At 39.7% G+C, this 17,599-nt stretch overlaps 1 long non-coding RNA gene across 1 annotated transcript in view; it reads right to left on the bottom strand.

Annotated features, from left to right (window-relative positions):
• The window catches only part of LOC129685404 (uncharacterized), a 45,999-nt gene extending 32,794 nt beyond the window's left edge, over positions 1-13,205 (bottom strand). Inside the window, exon 1 of the long non-coding RNA XR_008721479.1 lies at positions 12,872-13,205. This is a non-coding gene — a long non-coding RNA (uncharacterized LOC129685404). The remainder of the gene's footprint in view (positions 1-12,871) is intronic.
• Positions 13,206-17,599: the final 4,394 nt, after the last annotated feature.

Here is a 17,599-nt window from a genome sequence, read left to right as displayed (position 1 = left end):
GTTTATTTGGCTGTGGCCTGTAGTAACATTGAGACTGTCTTTCACCATTTTAGTCATGCAGACTCTTTGTGGTTCCCTTTAGAAAGAGCTGAGGCTGTGAGTCAAGCCGTTACCTCTCGTTTACAGTTCAAAGTTGATATGTAAAGCAGAGAATAACATCCCCTTTCCCATGCACTTGTGTCATTGATTAAGATCCTGGGTTAACTTAGAGAGTTCCAGAGTCTGTTTAAATATTACGATACAACAACATTTCTAACAATATAGACATAGCAGTGTACATTTTATGTTAAATAAGATAATGTCTTTATAAGTGCTAGTGTTTAAAACTGAAACATTGGAAGGGGGCTGGGGAGGGCAGTTGGTCTAAGAATCAGGTTTGTGTATTTTTTTGTCACCTGATTTTTGAAACATAATATAACATGTCTTTTAAAAAATAAGGCAAAAGTGAGAAAACAAAGTCCAGTTGATATTGCAACATGGCCAGTAGCATGCTTGCTTTTGTAGATATACAATTTCTTCTTCAGCAGATGTTCCAGAACTGATAGAGCTACTCTGCTTGCAGCACCCACCTGTCAATTACTTTAGATGCTCTCTCCAGTTTAGTCCCTTCAGCAGCCCTTCCAAATGGGCAATAGTGATCACGGTCTTACAAGAGGAAACCAAATATTGGAATGTGACCGAGCTAATCAGAGCCCATATGACTGGCATCTTCTCACTTCTGAGCCAGTGTCCTTTCTGCTGTATTGTGATGAGTGCACGTTTCATACCAAGACACTTGATTTGATTCACAGGGCTGAATTCGTACCATGTCCCAGGCAGTGTGGCAATGCTTTCTCATGTGAGAAAACTAAGACAGGCAAGGAGGCAAAGAGCCCAAAAATCAGCAAGGAACACTTTTGATAGAGTGAAGTATACACAGCCTGACATTCAGAAAGGACATTTCTTTGAACTGGGGAAGTTCATGGCAGCTTTCCCAGAGATGGGTCTTTGAGGACAAATGGTATTTAGCCAGCAGAAAAGGGGGTTAAGTGCTTCCTAGCAGCAGGAACAACATGTACAAAAGCACAAAGTTCTAAGAGAGGCCACCATTTCTGAGGACTAGCCAGTAGTTTGGCACGCTTAGAGCATAGAGTAGTGCAGAAAAATGAGGCAAGCACAGGAAAGGGGCTTGTGAAAGTTAGTTAGACCTTACCCTGAAGCCATGGAAGACTGTGAAGGGGTAAAAGTAGACGAATAAAAGGGAATAGAAATCTAGAACTCTGGGAAATTGGTAGGAGAGATTGCTATGAATAAGAGGGAGCCGTGTTTGATGTTGGAGATTGGTTGAAAGACTGTTACCTTACATTTTTTTTAATTAAATTTTTATTTTTATGTTAATTACAGTTTATTTACTTTGTATCCCAGCTGCAGGCCCCTCTTTTATTCTCTCCCAATCCCACCCTCCTCCCTCATCTCCTTCCTGCTCTTCTCTAAATCCACAGATGGGGGAGGTCCTCCTCCCCTTCCATCTGATCCTAGCTTATCAGGTCTCTTCAGGACTGGCTACAATGTCCCTCTTTGTGACCTAAGCAAGGCTGCTCCTCCCTCGGGGAGGGTGGAGGTCAAAGAGTCAGCCTTTGAATTAATGTTGAAGACAGTCCCTGTTCCCCTAACTAGGGAACCCACTTTGTTTTTAAGATAGGCTTTCTGTTATGTAGCTCTGGGTGTCCTGGACTTGGCTATGGAGATCAGGCTGTTCTGGAACTCACAGAGATCTACCTGCCTCTGCTTCTTGAATGCTGTAATTCAAGTGTGGCGTATTACCATAGCAGCTTGCATTTTTACAGTTTTAGAAACACACACACACACGTGTACACACACACACAATACATACTTTTTAAAATTCTTTTTTAGTTGAGGGCCTTCATAAAGCCAATTAATGACCTCCCACAAATGCTAATGTTTCAAGTAACTGATGTCATCTCAAATTAGATGAAATTCAGTGGCCAGGAAAGAACTACCCTGGTCTGACTCAGTGCTTTTGAATGAGGATAGAAAAAAAAAAAAAAAGAATAGTATTTATTTATTTATTTATCTATCTATCTATTTATTTATTTATTTATTCACTTTACATCCTGATTGTAGCCCTCTTCCTCCTGTCCTCCTGGTCCCATCCTCCTTTTGTCTTCCCTCTATACTCTCTCCCTACTCCTCAGAAAAGGGGAGCCCTCCCCACCAACCCATCCCAGAACATCAAGTAGTAATGATTGCTAATTTTTTTTAAGAAAAGTGCATTCCCACATATTCTTGCACTTTTATTGTATAGTACAACCTGTAAAAAAAAAAAAAAGTGTGTGTGTGTGTGTGTGTGTGTGTGTGTGGCTGAGGGAGTACCAGAATTGTCACATTTTAAACTATGTATTATTTACTTCAAATACATAAAAAGGAAAAAAAGCCCAAGGTGTTTCCTACGGATGCAGGGAGCTTGCTGGTAGGCTGGTTATAGCCTAAGGGTGAAAGTGTGCTTCAGAGCATGCTTTACTGTTAATGATTCCTATAGTTTTAAAATGTTCCATTATTCAGGCATAACTTACTATAATCTCACACATTTTAAAGACAGTGTTTCTTAACCTGTGGTTCTCGACCCCTTTGGCAAACTTCTATCTCAGAAAGTATTTTAAAGGGCCACAGATGTTAGAGAGGTTGAGAACCGCTGGTTTAAGGGCACAGTGCAGTGAGTTTTAGTAAATACCAAGTAGTGTAACTAGCATCGAAATAATTTGGGAACAATTTCGTCAACCAAATGTTCCTCCTGCCTGTTTTCACCCCCAGCCCCAGGAAACCACTGACATATCTTCTGTAAATGGCGTTACATATTGTATTTTATATGGAAGCAGTTTTATATAGAACATTTTATATAGAAGGAATCATCATTCCTTTAGCATGTTTCTCAGGTCTATAGATGGTATTAGCTTTAGTCTCTCTGAAGATAATAAGTAGTGTGTGGGTATGCCATATGCCAAATTTTGTTTTTCTACTCAGTGGTTGAAGGACATTTTAGCTTTCCATACTTGCCTGTGATGAGTAATTCTGTTAAACATTCATGCTTATGTCTTTTGTGTGAATGTATTTTCCCCTCTTAGGTGGATCTCATTAGAGAAGACTGCTATATGGATAACCACTGTCTGATTATTTGTGGAACTGATTTTCAAGGTGGCTATGTCATTTTGTACTTGCATAAAAAAATGTGTGAGTGTCTCCACTTCTCATTCTTGCTGACAAGTGTCTGTGTTTTTTTTTTTTGTTTTTTTTTTGTTTTGTTTTGTTTTTTTGCCTTTTACAAACTGATGCCTAGTGGTTTCATTGGCATTTTCCTGATGACTATTGGTGCCCAGCACATTTTCAATGTTTTTTAAGCCATTCATCGTCTTCTCTGGGGAAATGTCTATTTAAATATTTTGCCCAATAAACAAAACAAAACAAACAAACAAACAAACAAAAAACAAAACTGGGTTGCCTGTCACTTTGTTATTGAATTAGGGTTTCTGGTATTTTTTTTAATTTTATTTTTATTAATTACAGTTTATTCACTGTATCTCAACTGTAGCCCCCTCCCCCATCCTCTCCTAATCCCATCCTCCATCTCTCTTCTTTTTCTATGCCCCTTCCCCAGTCCAATGATAGGGGAGGTTCTCCTCCCCTTCCATCTGACCCTAGTCTATCAGGTCTCATCAGGACTGGCTTCTTTGACTTTCTCTGTGGCCTGGTAAGGCTGCTTCCCCCTCAGGTAGAGGTGACCAAAGAGCTAGCCCATGAGTTCATGTCAGAGACAGTCCCTGGTCTTATTATTGGGGAACCCTTTTGGACACTGAGTTGCCACAGGCTACATCTGTGCAGAGGTTCTAGGTTATCTCCAATGGCCCTTGTTTGGATTATCAGTTTCAGAAAAGACCCCTGTGCCCAGATACATTTGGTCCTTGTGGAGCTCCTGTCCTCTCCAGGTCTTACTAACTCCCCCTTTTTTCATAAGATTCCCTGTACTCTGCCCAAAGCTTGGCTATGAGTCTCAGTATCTGCTTTTGATACCCTATTGGGTAAAGTCTTTTAGAGGCCCTCTGTGGTAGGCTCCTGTCCTGTTCCCTGTTTTCTCCCTTTTCTGATGTCCATCCCATTTGCTTGTCTGAGTGAGGATGATCCTCTTACCCAGGGTCTTCCTTCTTGATAAGCTTGCTTAAGTGTACAGATTTTAGTATGATTACCCTATATTATATGTCTAATATATACTTATAAGTGAGTATATACTATGTGTGTCTTTCTGATTCTGGAATACCTCACTCAGGATGATCTTTTCTAGATCCTATCATTTGCCTGCAAATTTCATGATTTCTTTGTTTTTAAGTGCTGAGTAGAATTCCATTGGTTTCTGATATTCTTGATTTTCATTTGAGGATAATTTCTCTCTATATTGCTGAAATTATTTTTAAATCCCTCTCACTTTCAGAGGGAGCCTTAGGAGTATCTCTTTTTGCAGACTTTTTTCATGATAAAAACCTCTATTATGAAAATTGCTATGTTCCCTCCTCAATGTGGTCTTCCCTCACAGCTGCATATGAATCTTGGCTTTTGTAGAATTTTCATCATTCTGTAAATTCTTGCCAGTCACGTTCAGAATCAGACAGAAAAAGTCCATCTCATTGAGTTACATGTTGCTTTAAAAATCTCCATAGGACACTTACACTGAAATTGAGAGGTGGAGGAGGCAGTGTCATTTTAAGGTTTTGTTTCAGTTTATAGCTTATATTTTACCTGAAGTACCTTCCCTTTTTAATAAATGTGTGTTAATGCTTGTGATAAAAGGTCAGAAAAAAATAACTTTGGATTTTCAATTCTCCCCAGATTTTTTTTTTCTAAAGAAATTTCTGCTTGCCTGCCTGCCTGCCTGTCTGTTGCTCACACACAACCGTATTTCTAAATGGACAGAGTACAATTTAAGCCATCAGAGTAAAAGAAAGATGAATTGTAGGCATGAGTAGAGCCCTCTGCCCACAGGGTAAGTGGGGATGACCCTAAGTAAATGGGGGAGGGGGGAGAGGCTCCCAGTGGGGAAAGCAGGCCTTGGTTCTTGGCTGTCATGAGCATCTTCAGGATTTTTTAAAGGGTCAGTTCGTTCATGAACCACAGCTTGCCACTGTGGTTACATCTCAGCACTTAGTTATGTTTGGTCATGCCCACAGAATGCCATTTGCCTGTTTGGATTTTGAACCAACACTTAAAATGCAGGAAATTTAAAGTAACAATTCAGTAAAACAGGCAAGATTTGTCCATGCTGAACCATGTTGTCAACAGGAATGCTGGATGGGAACTTCTTTCTTTCTTTTAATTAATTTTTAAATAAAGTTTTAAATTTATTACAATTTATTCATTTTGTATGAGAGAGCTGTAGCTCTCTCCCTCATTCCCTCCCAATCTTGCCTGTCCTCCCTCTTCTCCTCCCATGCCCCTCCCCTAGTCCACTGATAAGGTAGGTCTTCCTCCCCTTCCCTCTTACCCTAGCCTATCAGATCTCATCAGGACTGGCTGCATTGTTTTCCTCTGTGGCCTGGTAAGACTGTTCTCCCCTCAGGGGGAGGTGATCAAAGAGCCAGCCACTGAGTTCGTGTCTGAGACAGTCTCTTCCTATTACTAGAGAAGCCACTTGGACACTGAGCTGCCATGGGCTACATCTGTGCAGGGGTTCTAGGTTATTGCCATGCATGGTCCTTGGTTGGAATATCAGTCTCAGAAAAGACCCCTGGGCCCAGATTTTGTGGTTCTGTTACTCTCCCTTGGAGCTCCTGTTTTTCTATCTCCTCTATGTCTTTCTATCTCACCTTTCATAAGATTCCCTGCACATGGCCCAAAGTTTGGCTATGAGTCTCAGCATCTGCTTTAATACCTTCCTGGGTAGAGTCTTTCAGAGGCCCTCTGTGGTAGGCTCCTGTCCTGTTCCCTGTTTGGAACTGCTTTCTGATAGGACACAGCTTCTCACTTTTGCTGAAATACTAGTATTTTCTTGACTTTCAAACTCTCAGTTGTCATACTGAATATTTATTCATAATCAAAGAGAGATAATAACTTTCTATGTAGTGCTAGCTGGCCAGAACTCACTAGATAGTTAAGACTGGACTCGGAAATAATGACTATCTTCCCTAAGTCTCCTGAATCCTAGGATTGCAAGCATGATATTAAAACTTGAATTTTCCCATCCAGACTAGTACTACTTGCATTATTCCTCATATGACATAGAGTTTGTAACTGATGAATTCTATCATCTAGCAGCTACAAACTCCATAACTTTAAGGGAATAGAAATCAAAGTACCGTTCTAGCAGTGGTAAATTCAGTCAGGACATCAGCAGGACCTTGTCCTCCACAGAGGCTCTATGGGAGAATTTCTGAAATTTCCAGTGTCTTTAGAAAGTTTTTGTCTGGAAGTTACCTCATTGTAGAGCTTTCTATCTTCTCCCTTAGTCTCTTCTCTATGTACTTCTACAAGAACACTTATTATTAGATTTCTTGCCTACTCTGAACATCGAGTTAATTGTTGTTTTCCCATAAAGATTATATTAGCAAACTTAGAGGATTAGGCTATGAGAATATGTTTTGGGGGTGGGGGGAATTTACCCACTGCATTGGCCAAATTGGACAATCCTGGAGGACACTGAGACAAAATGGAGGGATTGAAGTTGTAGCTATTCATCAAGGTAAAGAAATGACATGAAGAGAAGATCAAAGAAGGCAATTTTATCTCATTTCCAGTTTGTTAAGGGAATCAAATAGCCTTAATGTTTGGACTCCACACATTAGCAAGTTGAATTAGGGAATACCCAGTTCCTTTGAATCATCAGTTCTACCTTGCTTGACAGTATCATGTGAGTGATTGCTTGACCTTAGCCATGGATCTATGGATCTCTTAACAGGTTTACTGCTTTCAGTTGTGTAAAACCACAAACATTGAAAAGACTCTGTGAACGTGGGCATTTTAATGAGCTTAGACATATGACTCTTTTCTGTTAAGTGAGGGGGTGATGCTGAGATCAGAGGCGATATGAAACTAGGCAGTGTTCAAAAGACACTCACAGAGCCAGTCTGTAAGCTGTCTGGCAGCTCTGTCATGCCACACGAGTACCAGGAAGCCACTCCCCTAAAACAAAAAAAGCAAAACAAACAAACAAAAAACCCTAGTAGTTTTTTTCAGATCATGGGATTATAAAACACTTCAGAGACAGTCCTAAATCCAATTGAAGGCTTTAGTTGGAGTAGTCAGAGCTATGAGGCATTTGAGGCAAATCAAATAATCAGTAGCATATAATGCCTCCATGATTCAGAAATCTTGCTTATGCCTTCTGACAGATTGCATCCTGAATTCTAGTGCTTTCTTTTGGAAAAAGAGTGTGCCTGTGTGTGTGTGTGTGGGTGTGTGTGTTGCAGAGAGCTACACAGACAGCTATACCCACTCTCATATATATCCCCATCACAACCAGGGTTTACCACTATCAACTAATATCTGGGTTTTTTGTTTGTTTGTCCCTTTGCCTGTTTCTGTTTTACTGGAGCATGATATCCAAGGCAGTGAAAAGCCCAGGCAGAATGTTGGCGAGGGTGTAAACCTAAGAAGCCTTGCTTAGCTCTAGGCTGAGTGAGTTGATGAAGAGGGAAGGAGGGTGGTTGCCAAAGAGAGCAGCCTGACATTCTTGCATGCTGACATCAACCTTCCAAGTTGCTACCCTCTGGTGAGTCAACAGTAAAAGGCCCACATGGTCCGAGGGTGGCTGCCCAATCAGAAGCTGTGGTGGCATACCTCAGAAATGTGTCCAAACCTCAGCATTCTGCAGGCTTCAAACAACTCCTTCTGAGAAAGAATGTAGGCATGATTAAAGCTATAATAAACACACAACCTGTAATCACAGCAACAATGAGATAAATTCCTTGTTTCTAAGGCCAACCTGTTGGATTTTAATCGGCTGAAGCAAGAGGACATCTTTAAAGAACTGATTGGTGCCCTGGGAATTTTTGTGTGTGTGTGTGTGCTTTGAGATCAAATGCCCTTGGATAGTACTGCTGTCCTACAATAGCAGTGGGCTTCCTTAATGGTGTGCATATGTGAACAGTCTTCAAGTAAAACTTAACTATAGAAATTGTTTTCTCATCTCATTAATAGAGGTGGTACTGCTGTTCAGTAATTTCTTTGGGTGTGTTTTCCATCGAGCAGAAAACACTGGGGAAGTAGAATGGATGATGCAAGAGCCAAATTATTTGCTTAGTGAAACACAAACCTGTTCGTCAGGTAAGAGCAGAGTCCTCTCACCAGCGCTGCCACCATATGGCACTGCCATATCAGAGAGTCCATAAAAGGGAATGGCACTGTAAAGATTAACTAGATTTTGCTTGGCAAGGTCAGGCATCTAGATGACATGTTGTAAAATGGCTAGAAGAAGAAAAAGGATCTTTATGAGATTTTTAGCAGTTGCTTTCCTTATAGTTCTGCCATCTGATTTGGACTGTCATTTCTTTTTTTTTTTTTGTATTAGTTTTTTATTTTTTTTATTACACTTTATTCATTTTGTATCCCCCCATAAGCCCCTCCCTCCTCCCCTGCCGATCCCACCCTCCCTCCCCTTTCTGCATGCATGCCACTCCCCAAATCCACTGATAGGGGAGGTTCTCCTCTTCTTTCTGATCTTAGTCTATCAGTTTTCATCAAAAGTGGCTGCATTGTCCTCTACTGTGGCCTGGTAAGGCTGCTCCCCCAATTACTATGTAACCCACTTGGACACTGAACTGCCATGGGCTACACCTGTGCAGGGGTTCCAGGTCATCTCCACGAATAGTCCTTGGTTGGAGTATGAGTCTCTGGGAAGTTCCCTGTGTTCAAATTATCTTGTTCTGTTGCTCTGCTTGTGGAGTTCCCGTCCCCTCCAGCTCTTACTATTTCCCACTTCTTACATAAAATTCCATTCACTCTGCCCATCAGTTGGCCATCAGGCTCAGCATCTGCTTTGACAGTCTATACTGCAGAAGCTTTCAGAGGCCCTCTGTAGCAGGTTTCAAGGTTGTTTCCTGTTTTCTTCTGGCTTTCAGAGGCCCTCTGTAGCGGGTTCCGAGGTTGTTTCCTATTTTCTTTTTCTTCTGATGTCCATCCTCTTTGCCTTTCAGGATGGGGATTGAACATTTTAGTTAGGGTCGTCTCTTTTGCTTAGTTTGTTTAGATGTACAGATTTTAGTGGGTTTATTCTATATTGTATGTTTATATGAGTGAGTATATACCGTGAGTGTCTTTTTGCTTCTGGGACAACTCACTCAGGATGATCCTTTCCAGGTCCCACCATTTACCTGCAAATTTCATGATTTCCTTATTTTTCATTGCTGAGTAATACTCCATTGCATAGATGTACCACAGTTTCTGCATCCATTCTTCAGTTGAGGGGCATCTGGGTTGTTTCCAGCTTCTGGCTATTACAAATAAAGCTGCTACAAACATGGTTGAGCAAATGTCCTTTTTGTGTACTTGCGCCTCTTTTGGGTATATGCCTAGGAGTGGTATGGCTGGATCTTGAGGAAGCGCTATTCCTAGTTGTCTGAGAAAGCGCCAGATTGATTTCCAGAGTGGTTGTACCAGTTTACATTCCCACCAGCAGTGGAGAAGGGTTCCCCTTTCTCCACAACCTCTCCAGCATGTGTTGTCCCTTGAGATTTTCATCTTGGCCATTCTGATGGGTGTAAGGTGAAATCTCAGGGTTGTTTTGATTTGCATTTCCCTAATGGCTAATGAGGTTGAACATTTCTGTAAGAGAATTCTCTGCAGAGGAATATCGAATGGCAGAGAAGCACTTACAGAAATGTCATTTCTTTTCAAGTGAAGATGCCTAACAAAGCTGTGTGGCTTTGTGAATGAAGTAGTCTTGAAAATACGTCTATGGTATGGTAGCATCACTAAGACAGAGACAAGAATTGGATAGGATAGGATGTAGACAATAGCATACAGCCACCACTAAATTTCTCATGAGCCTAAGATCTCTTCTATCTGGTGTCTCCTACAAGCATGAGTTGTTTATTCAGCATCCCTTACCTATTTGTTTATTCATTCAAAATGACATATTTTTCATATTCTAAGCATTAGGTGTTAGGGATATACTGATGTTTTTCTTCAAAGAGGCTAAATAGTTCACTTGAGGAAACAGAAATAAATATTTATTGTGCAATATAATCAGTATTTCAACACATACCACAACACAACCAAAGCTCTTGTTAAATGTGTTACCATTTGAGCCAATGTGTACCCATAGACTCATGTTTTGAGCACTTAGTCTTCAGTTGGTGGCATTATTTGGGGGAGTGTCTGTGGGCTTTGGGAGTGGAGCTTAGCCTGAGAAAGTGGATCAGTGAGATGCATCTTCTTCCTGGTGGTCTGCAGCTGCTGTTTCTGCCTGCCATGGTATGAGCTGAGTGGCTCTACCATGCCTTCCCACAAGGATGGACTGAATTCTCAGAAACCATGAGCTGAAACAAATCCTTCTCCTTCATGTTACTCCTCTTAATATTTTTGTCTCCTCATTGTGAAAACAATTAATTCAAAAACTAAGAGCTTTCATTGGATTTGTATGTACATTTCTGCATTGAGGCTAAACTGGAGATTTCACTGTAACTCCGTTCAGATGAGACAGAGGTCTAGACAGATGAAGTAGCAGAGCTTAGTGGGAAACAAAGAATAAATGAGCTCGCATTTGAGTTCTTAAGAACCCAGGTATAGACTTAAGGAAAGGTGATTGACTCTGTGGCATTCACAATGATTTAGGTCAGCTCACAGCTCTTTTTTATTTTTATTTTTATTTATTTGTTTATTTTTAACACATAGCTCTTTAGGTGAAGGCTTGTATATGCTAGTTGGTGATGACCTCTAGGTAGAGATGGCTGTACAATTGACGACTGTGGAAGGCCTATTATTAGGGGGAATTAAAATGATTAATTGACATTAAAGATTTCTACAACCTTTCTGGATTTCATAATTGAGAAACAAAACACTCAATATTTCTTGACTTAAATAACAAGGATAATTTGCATATCTCATGGAGTTTTGCAATGTGGACGGGACTTGACTGAGATAGCTCCTCTCTGTTCCACAAAGTGCCTGTTGGGGTTGCTTAAAGGCTGTCTGAGCAGCTGGACCTCTTTATGCCTCTCTCTCTTGATGTGATCTCTTTACTGATTTCTCAAGCATAACACCTTCAGGTAGTATTTCTTTTTTTTTATTTTTTTAAATTTTTTAATTTTTTAATTTTTTATTAATTACACTTTATTCATTTTGTATCCCCCCATAAGCCCCTCCCTCCTCCCCTGCCGATCCCACCCTCCCTCCCCTTTTTGCATGCATGCCACTCCCCAAATCCACAAGGAGAGTATTTCTTATATTTGCTGCCTAGAGGGCAGCTTCAAAAGACTGAGCTATTTATAACCCTTGTGTTACCATTTGTAACCTAGATCTGGTAGTTGTATAACTTTGCTTGTGCTAGAATCAGTTAGCCTAGGTGCTTGTAAAGTCCTGTTGAGGTTCAGGAGGGGCACAGATTCTTCGTCTGAACGTAGAGGTTCCAAGGTTCAGGAAAAGCATGTGTTACTAAAGTGCTTTAATGGAAACATTTAGGAATCGGTTGGCATAAAGGTGTCATATTGTTGGAAGAATATAGTTGGAGTTTTGGGTACTGATTTCAGCCTTTTCACCGCTACTTATAAGTTCAGCTCCTTATACCAGGTTTCTTAACTTTGTTGAGTCTGAGTCTCATTATCTAGAAAATGAGGATACCAGGACGGATATTTTGAAGTTGTTAAAGATAAGTATATGAATCTTTTGGTGTATGGGACTGCCATCTCAATTCATATACAAGAATTGAGGTTATTGACGAGCCAGAAACAAGACAGACAGCTGGGGAGCATGAAGGGTAGATTGTGGTACACCTTCATAGCTAGTGATAACAGCTTGGTCAAACAATAACATCCCAAAGTTACTGTGACACAGGCATGGTTCTCAATTTTTTGGAATCTGTCATTTAATCTTAACAGTAAGTTCATGAGGGATTTTTGTTATTCTTTCTATTAGATAAGGAAATTCAGGATGAAAGAGGTTAAGAAAATTTCCCAAGTTGGCAGGTAGCAAAGACTGGCTACTTTAAAAAAATGTATGCAAAATCTATGAGACACGTATGAGACAAAATGTGATATTGGTGTTTCTGAATCTGGATGATTTCTGTAAGGTGATTTCTCATTATATCTATTTCCCTGAAAATGACATAATTTTATTTTTCAAAGGCAGGTTTTGAATCAAGATAATGATTTTTTTTAAACTTTCACTAATTACAAGATAATGATTTTTAAAAATCAGAACCAATAAAAGAATAGCCCGCATTTAAACTGAACATCTATCGGAGGCCATCAAAAATTTTGGACAGAGTAGGCCTGTGCTCAAACTCTGTCTCCAGAAAGCAATACTGAATATATCTCAGAGATAGCTGGCAGCTAAGTAGCACTTGCTCAGGACTAAATGGTAAACATCTAATAGTGAGAACACAGTATGGGAACTGTGGAGGACATTCAAGGAAAATAGTGGCAATTACCTAGATTGCTGATTGGACATGGAGAACATGAGAGGCATCATTATTGCTACAGGTGAACTCTTATAGGTACCACCTATACAGCCTAACCCAGGGCTCTGTGAGGAAAAAGAAAACAGCCCTGGGGTGTCTTTGGCTTCAAGTATATTTCCAAGGCATTTGTACTCTCAGTCTAGACTGAAAACAAACAAAACATATTTCTCTGAAATGCTGGAAACCCTCTCCACTTGAAGCTCTTAGATCTCTTACCTTGTAAATCCAGCTTTCAAATTCCATGCAGAACTTCCTTTCCCACACCGCAGGTCCTTGTAGTCGGGAATCACAATGATCATTTGTGTGTGTGTAAGTGATTGTTCCTTCCACATCAAGGACCTTAGGAGGTTGACATAAAGCTGCTTTCTCCTGCTTTGACATCCTCCACCCAGTCCTCCAGCTGCACCTGCAGTTTCTCTGTAGCAGATGACTGACTGAATATTCTGGTCTCCAAATCATGCTAGAGATTGGTACCAGGATATGGTATCCAGGGGCAATTTCCACATGACATCTTTGTTGATCATAGTTTCACAGTGAACGTCTTTTGGCCATGTGCATTTAGACAGAATAGGCATGTATGCTCTTCGGTAAGGCATTTTATATCTTAGATAAAGGAATTCATTTATTGATAGGTCAATGTCTAAGAAACAAAACAGCCTGATGGCTTAAATTAAAGAGAAAGTTAAATAAAACAAGGAAACAAATCAACCAAAAACCTGGAGATCAGAAAACCTGGAGGTTTTCTGACTATGATGTCATATCTTTTCAAATTACTTCAACTAAGGTAATTTCAGATGTCCAAAAGGCAGATGTAACTTTGTCTGAGACATAATCCCTGTTAGGTACTTTTGCTTTTCTCCTTAACTTGTTTAATTTTCTTTCTTTTTCTCTTTTTTCACTCTTTCTTTCTTTCTTTCTTTCTTTCTTTCTTTCTTTCTTTCTTTCTTTCTTTCTCCTTCCTTTCTTTCTCCTTCCTTCCTTCCTTCCTTCCTTCCTTCCTTCCTTCCTTCCTTCCTTCCTTCCTTCCTTCCTTCCTTCCTTCCTTCTTTTTTAAATTTTCTTGAGGCAGGGCTTCTCTGTGTAGTCATAGCTTTCCTAGAACTTGCTCTGTAGACCAGGCTAGCCTCAAATTCAGATTCAGCCTGTCTTTGCCTCCCGAGTGTTGGGATTGAAGGTGTGTGTCATAATCACCTGCGTATAATTAATATGAAAACCAATTTTACTTTTGTTCTGATATACCACCTTTTGAATAAACCATTGCCTTCCCCTCTACGATATGAATCTGAATGTTCTGTTTATTAAATATCTCCTCTAGGCACAGTGGGCACTTACTTCAGTATTTTTGTTAATAAATTATCTGAGCAGGAAGTTTTCTGATAATTGTTCTATTATTTGTCTATGTATATTGCTTGGTCATTTGTAGGTAATGAGTCGCCCTTTGCACTGATAATCTCTGAAATTATTACCTAATCAAGCTACAGCAAGTCATACCATACAGCTTGGTCACAGGCCTGCAGGACTTAAACCTTTAGAAACTTGAACTTGGCTTTGCACATCAAATCATTTTTTTAGAGAAACAACGTAATATGCCTCAATCACAACTTAACTTTTTTATGTACAAAGAAGAAAATAAAACAGATTTATGATTTAGAAATTCACAAAGGGATTATATTTAATTGGAAATTTCTTTTTTCCCCCTTCTTTTAAATTGGACATTTCTAATGAAGCTCACTCACTAAGTGACTGGCAATGGTGACAAGTGGCTGCTTTATGAGGTTATGGCTTCTTGTAATGGCACCGCCAATACTATGGAGCAGCAATAGACGAGGACACAAATGCTAGAGAAAGTCGAAGTTTTAGTCTAGAATTACCTTCCCTCCTCCTCTTTCCTCTTCTTCTTCTTTCTTTCCCTTCCTCGTCCTTATCCCCTTCTTTTTCTTTTCTTCCTTTTCCTGCTCCTCCTCCTTTTTCTTCAGCATCTCACTATGTAGTCCTGGCTGATCTGGAACTCACTATGTAGATCAGATTTGAACTAAACTCTCAGAGATCTGCTTCTGCCTCCTAAATGCTGGGATTTGAAGGCGTGTTCTACCAAGCTAGCCCTCAGAAGCCATTCTACTTGTTAAATAGGGTTACAGACCCTCTGGAAGTTAGGCAAAAGGAAGAGAGTGTGACAATCCAAATTTCTCTTCCTTTAATTGAACCTTGTACCTGGGAGGTTAATTTTTTTTCCCTAGGAAGGTAACCTCTTGTTTGTGACAGTCTCAACAATATAACTAGTTTCCAAGCATATAGAGCAAATAAGAGGCAGTCATTTTTCAGTCATAAAGATAAGCCAAGGAATGGAAACACATTTTCAGGTCACAGCACCTGACAGAAACTTTGCATGGATTCTTTCCTGGTTCAAGAGTTCACCCGTAAGACCCACTTTCTCTATCAGCTGGCTGAAGCTGATAAGAACCTGAAATAAAGGTTCTTTCCAGGCTTCTATTTAATTGTCCCTGTGACATAAGGGTTCTGGGGATTAGTCTGCACAGAGACATTTCTGGTTGGTCCATTTTTCTTTTGAAGAAATAATTGTCCCTCTTGGCTTGACAGGGCAAATAGAGTTTATTTAAATGATTTCCATCATTTTTCCAACTATATGCCCATCTAATATACTAGATGGAGATGAGGGTGGGACTGTTATTTTCTATTCAATGTTAGCTGGGCTTCTGTTCTTCCCAGAAGCTTGGCCCAAAAGGTGTTTCTTTAAAATATTACTCCAGAAACGGTCTGTTTGGCCTTTTTTCTTGTGGAGCTCCTGAGGACTGTAACTGTGGCTGTCCTGAAAGGCTAATCTGGTGTGGGAGTGCCAATGCTTATCTACCACTTCACTTCCACTCCCATCCACTGTCTTTTTTTTTCCTCTACCTGGTCAATGCCAATTGCTGAACAGTTTCTATAGCTTCTATAACTTAAACTTCAATTCACTGCTGACTCTGCCAACTCCCTTCTTTCCTATGATAAGCAACCTGAGTTTCCTAAACACTGCTTCTTCCTCTCTAAGTAAATCATGGAGGGAAGCAGTGTTATGACACTTTATAAATTCTATACCCCTGTTCTTTCAGGATATGCTGAAGTAGGCATTTGATCTGGTCTGTTATTTTTATACTGAGGTATAGCTATGAGTTGATCATTCTTTTCCTTAGAGGGTTATCTTAGTTGTGACTGAAGATCCATGTATCTTTTTTTTTTTGTACTTTCCCTTGAATGACTAAATCTTGAAACACAGCAAGATGGATTCTGTAACAAGACTGTAGATTTTATGTACAATCCCAGAAGTCTCAGAACACAATGGCATAAACAGATATGTGCTTTGTGCTTTCTTCTAACATCTGCATGACATGACATCATCATTATGCTTCCCATCTTTAATCAAAAAGTTAGACACTGTTGTCAAACTTATCTTCTCAAATATGGTCTTTAGTTGCTATAAATATTAATTAATATAGGGACAAAAATATGTATATTTTATAAGCAGACCAGAAAATAAACACCCTTCTCATAGTACTAATTTAAAGTAAACATTTTATAAACCGTTTTGTGTGTCTTCCACATAGCCTTGTTCCGTTCCTAGCTCTGGAACCAACTTCTTTCCTGAGTTTCATTCAGATAATCACCTTGTTAGCCTTAGTTTTTCCATCTCTGTGTGTGTTGCAGGATAAACTCTTGAGCTGTGCTTCTCTTTGAAGCTGATGTAAGTAAAACCCAATAGTGTAAATTCTTCTCACACTTAATTTATTGAAAGTTTATTTTGAGACTCAACCAGTTTTCATGCATACAACTGTAGCTTATTCATTGATGTCACTGAATAATATCCAGTTGGGTGATTTTATAGCAACATATTGTAATTGGTTTGTTCTCATTGTACTATGTGTTTTGCTGTTATGGGGCATGTGGTCTTGGTCATTCATAAGCATTGAATTTAGACCAATGTATTGTCCTAATTTGTTTGTTCCTATTGTAGTACATATTTTGCTGTTATGGGGCATTTGAGGGCGAGGCATTTGGCCATGTACGTTCCTAAGCAAGGCATTGTGTTAGTCAGGTTTCTCATTGCTATGAGAAATACCTGAGAAAGAAGGTTTAAAGAAGGGAAGATTTAGTCTTTGGCTTATAATCTTAGATGCTTGGGAGATACTCAATCTGGTGCCTCTGCCTCCAGGGCAGTTGTGAAGCAGGGTATCATGGCAGGAAAGAAGTAGTCCAACTGAGAAGTTAAATTCTGCAAAGAAAGAGGAGAACAGAAAGGAGGGAGGGAGGGGAAGAAGAAGGGAGAGGAGGATGTTGATGGAGAGAGTGAATGAAAACACTTTAGACAAGATCCTCAGTGACCTCCTTCCTCCATGTCGGCACCATCTCTGAAAGTCTCTGCCCATTGAAATGTTGCTATAGAGCTATGAATTCACCAGTGGGTAATCACTGATTATGCAAGAATCCTTATTTTGATGACTGGATCCACAATCTGTGGACCATGGCTTTAACACATGAGATTTGGGGGACATACTTCATATCGAAACCATGGCTCTTGGTCTAGTGTCATTTGTATCAGTATGTACATATATGTCTAGCTGCCAGACTATCTTAGGATGCATTGGAAAACCGAGGACCAGTGTTATGAAAAATTTGCTTAAGCTCAGAGTGAGCTGGTAGTGGAGTCAAAGTCCAAACTCAGACATCTGTTTCCAGATTATACATCCTTAACTACAATACTCAGTGAGCCCTCATTTTAAAGATGTGTTTGAGAGAACTTCAAAGTCACTTACCCTAGGAACAGAGATGCAACAACAAAGGTCAAGTTGACCAATGCCATTTATTTATTTATTTATTTGATAAATATCAAATATACACATATATATATAACTATATACAGATATATAGTTCCACTTGTGAAATATTAAT

Source organism: Psammomys obesus, unplaced genomic scaffold (assembly GCF_907164565.1).
Source record: "Psammomys obesus unplaced genomic scaffold, mPsaObe1.curated_primary_1811, whole genome shotgun sequence".
Lineage (NCBI taxonomy): Eukaryota > Metazoa > Chordata > Mammalia > Rodentia > Muridae > Psammomys > Psammomys obesus.
Note: the sequence above shows the minus strand (reverse complement) of the source record. Positions and strands in the feature narration are given on the sequence as shown.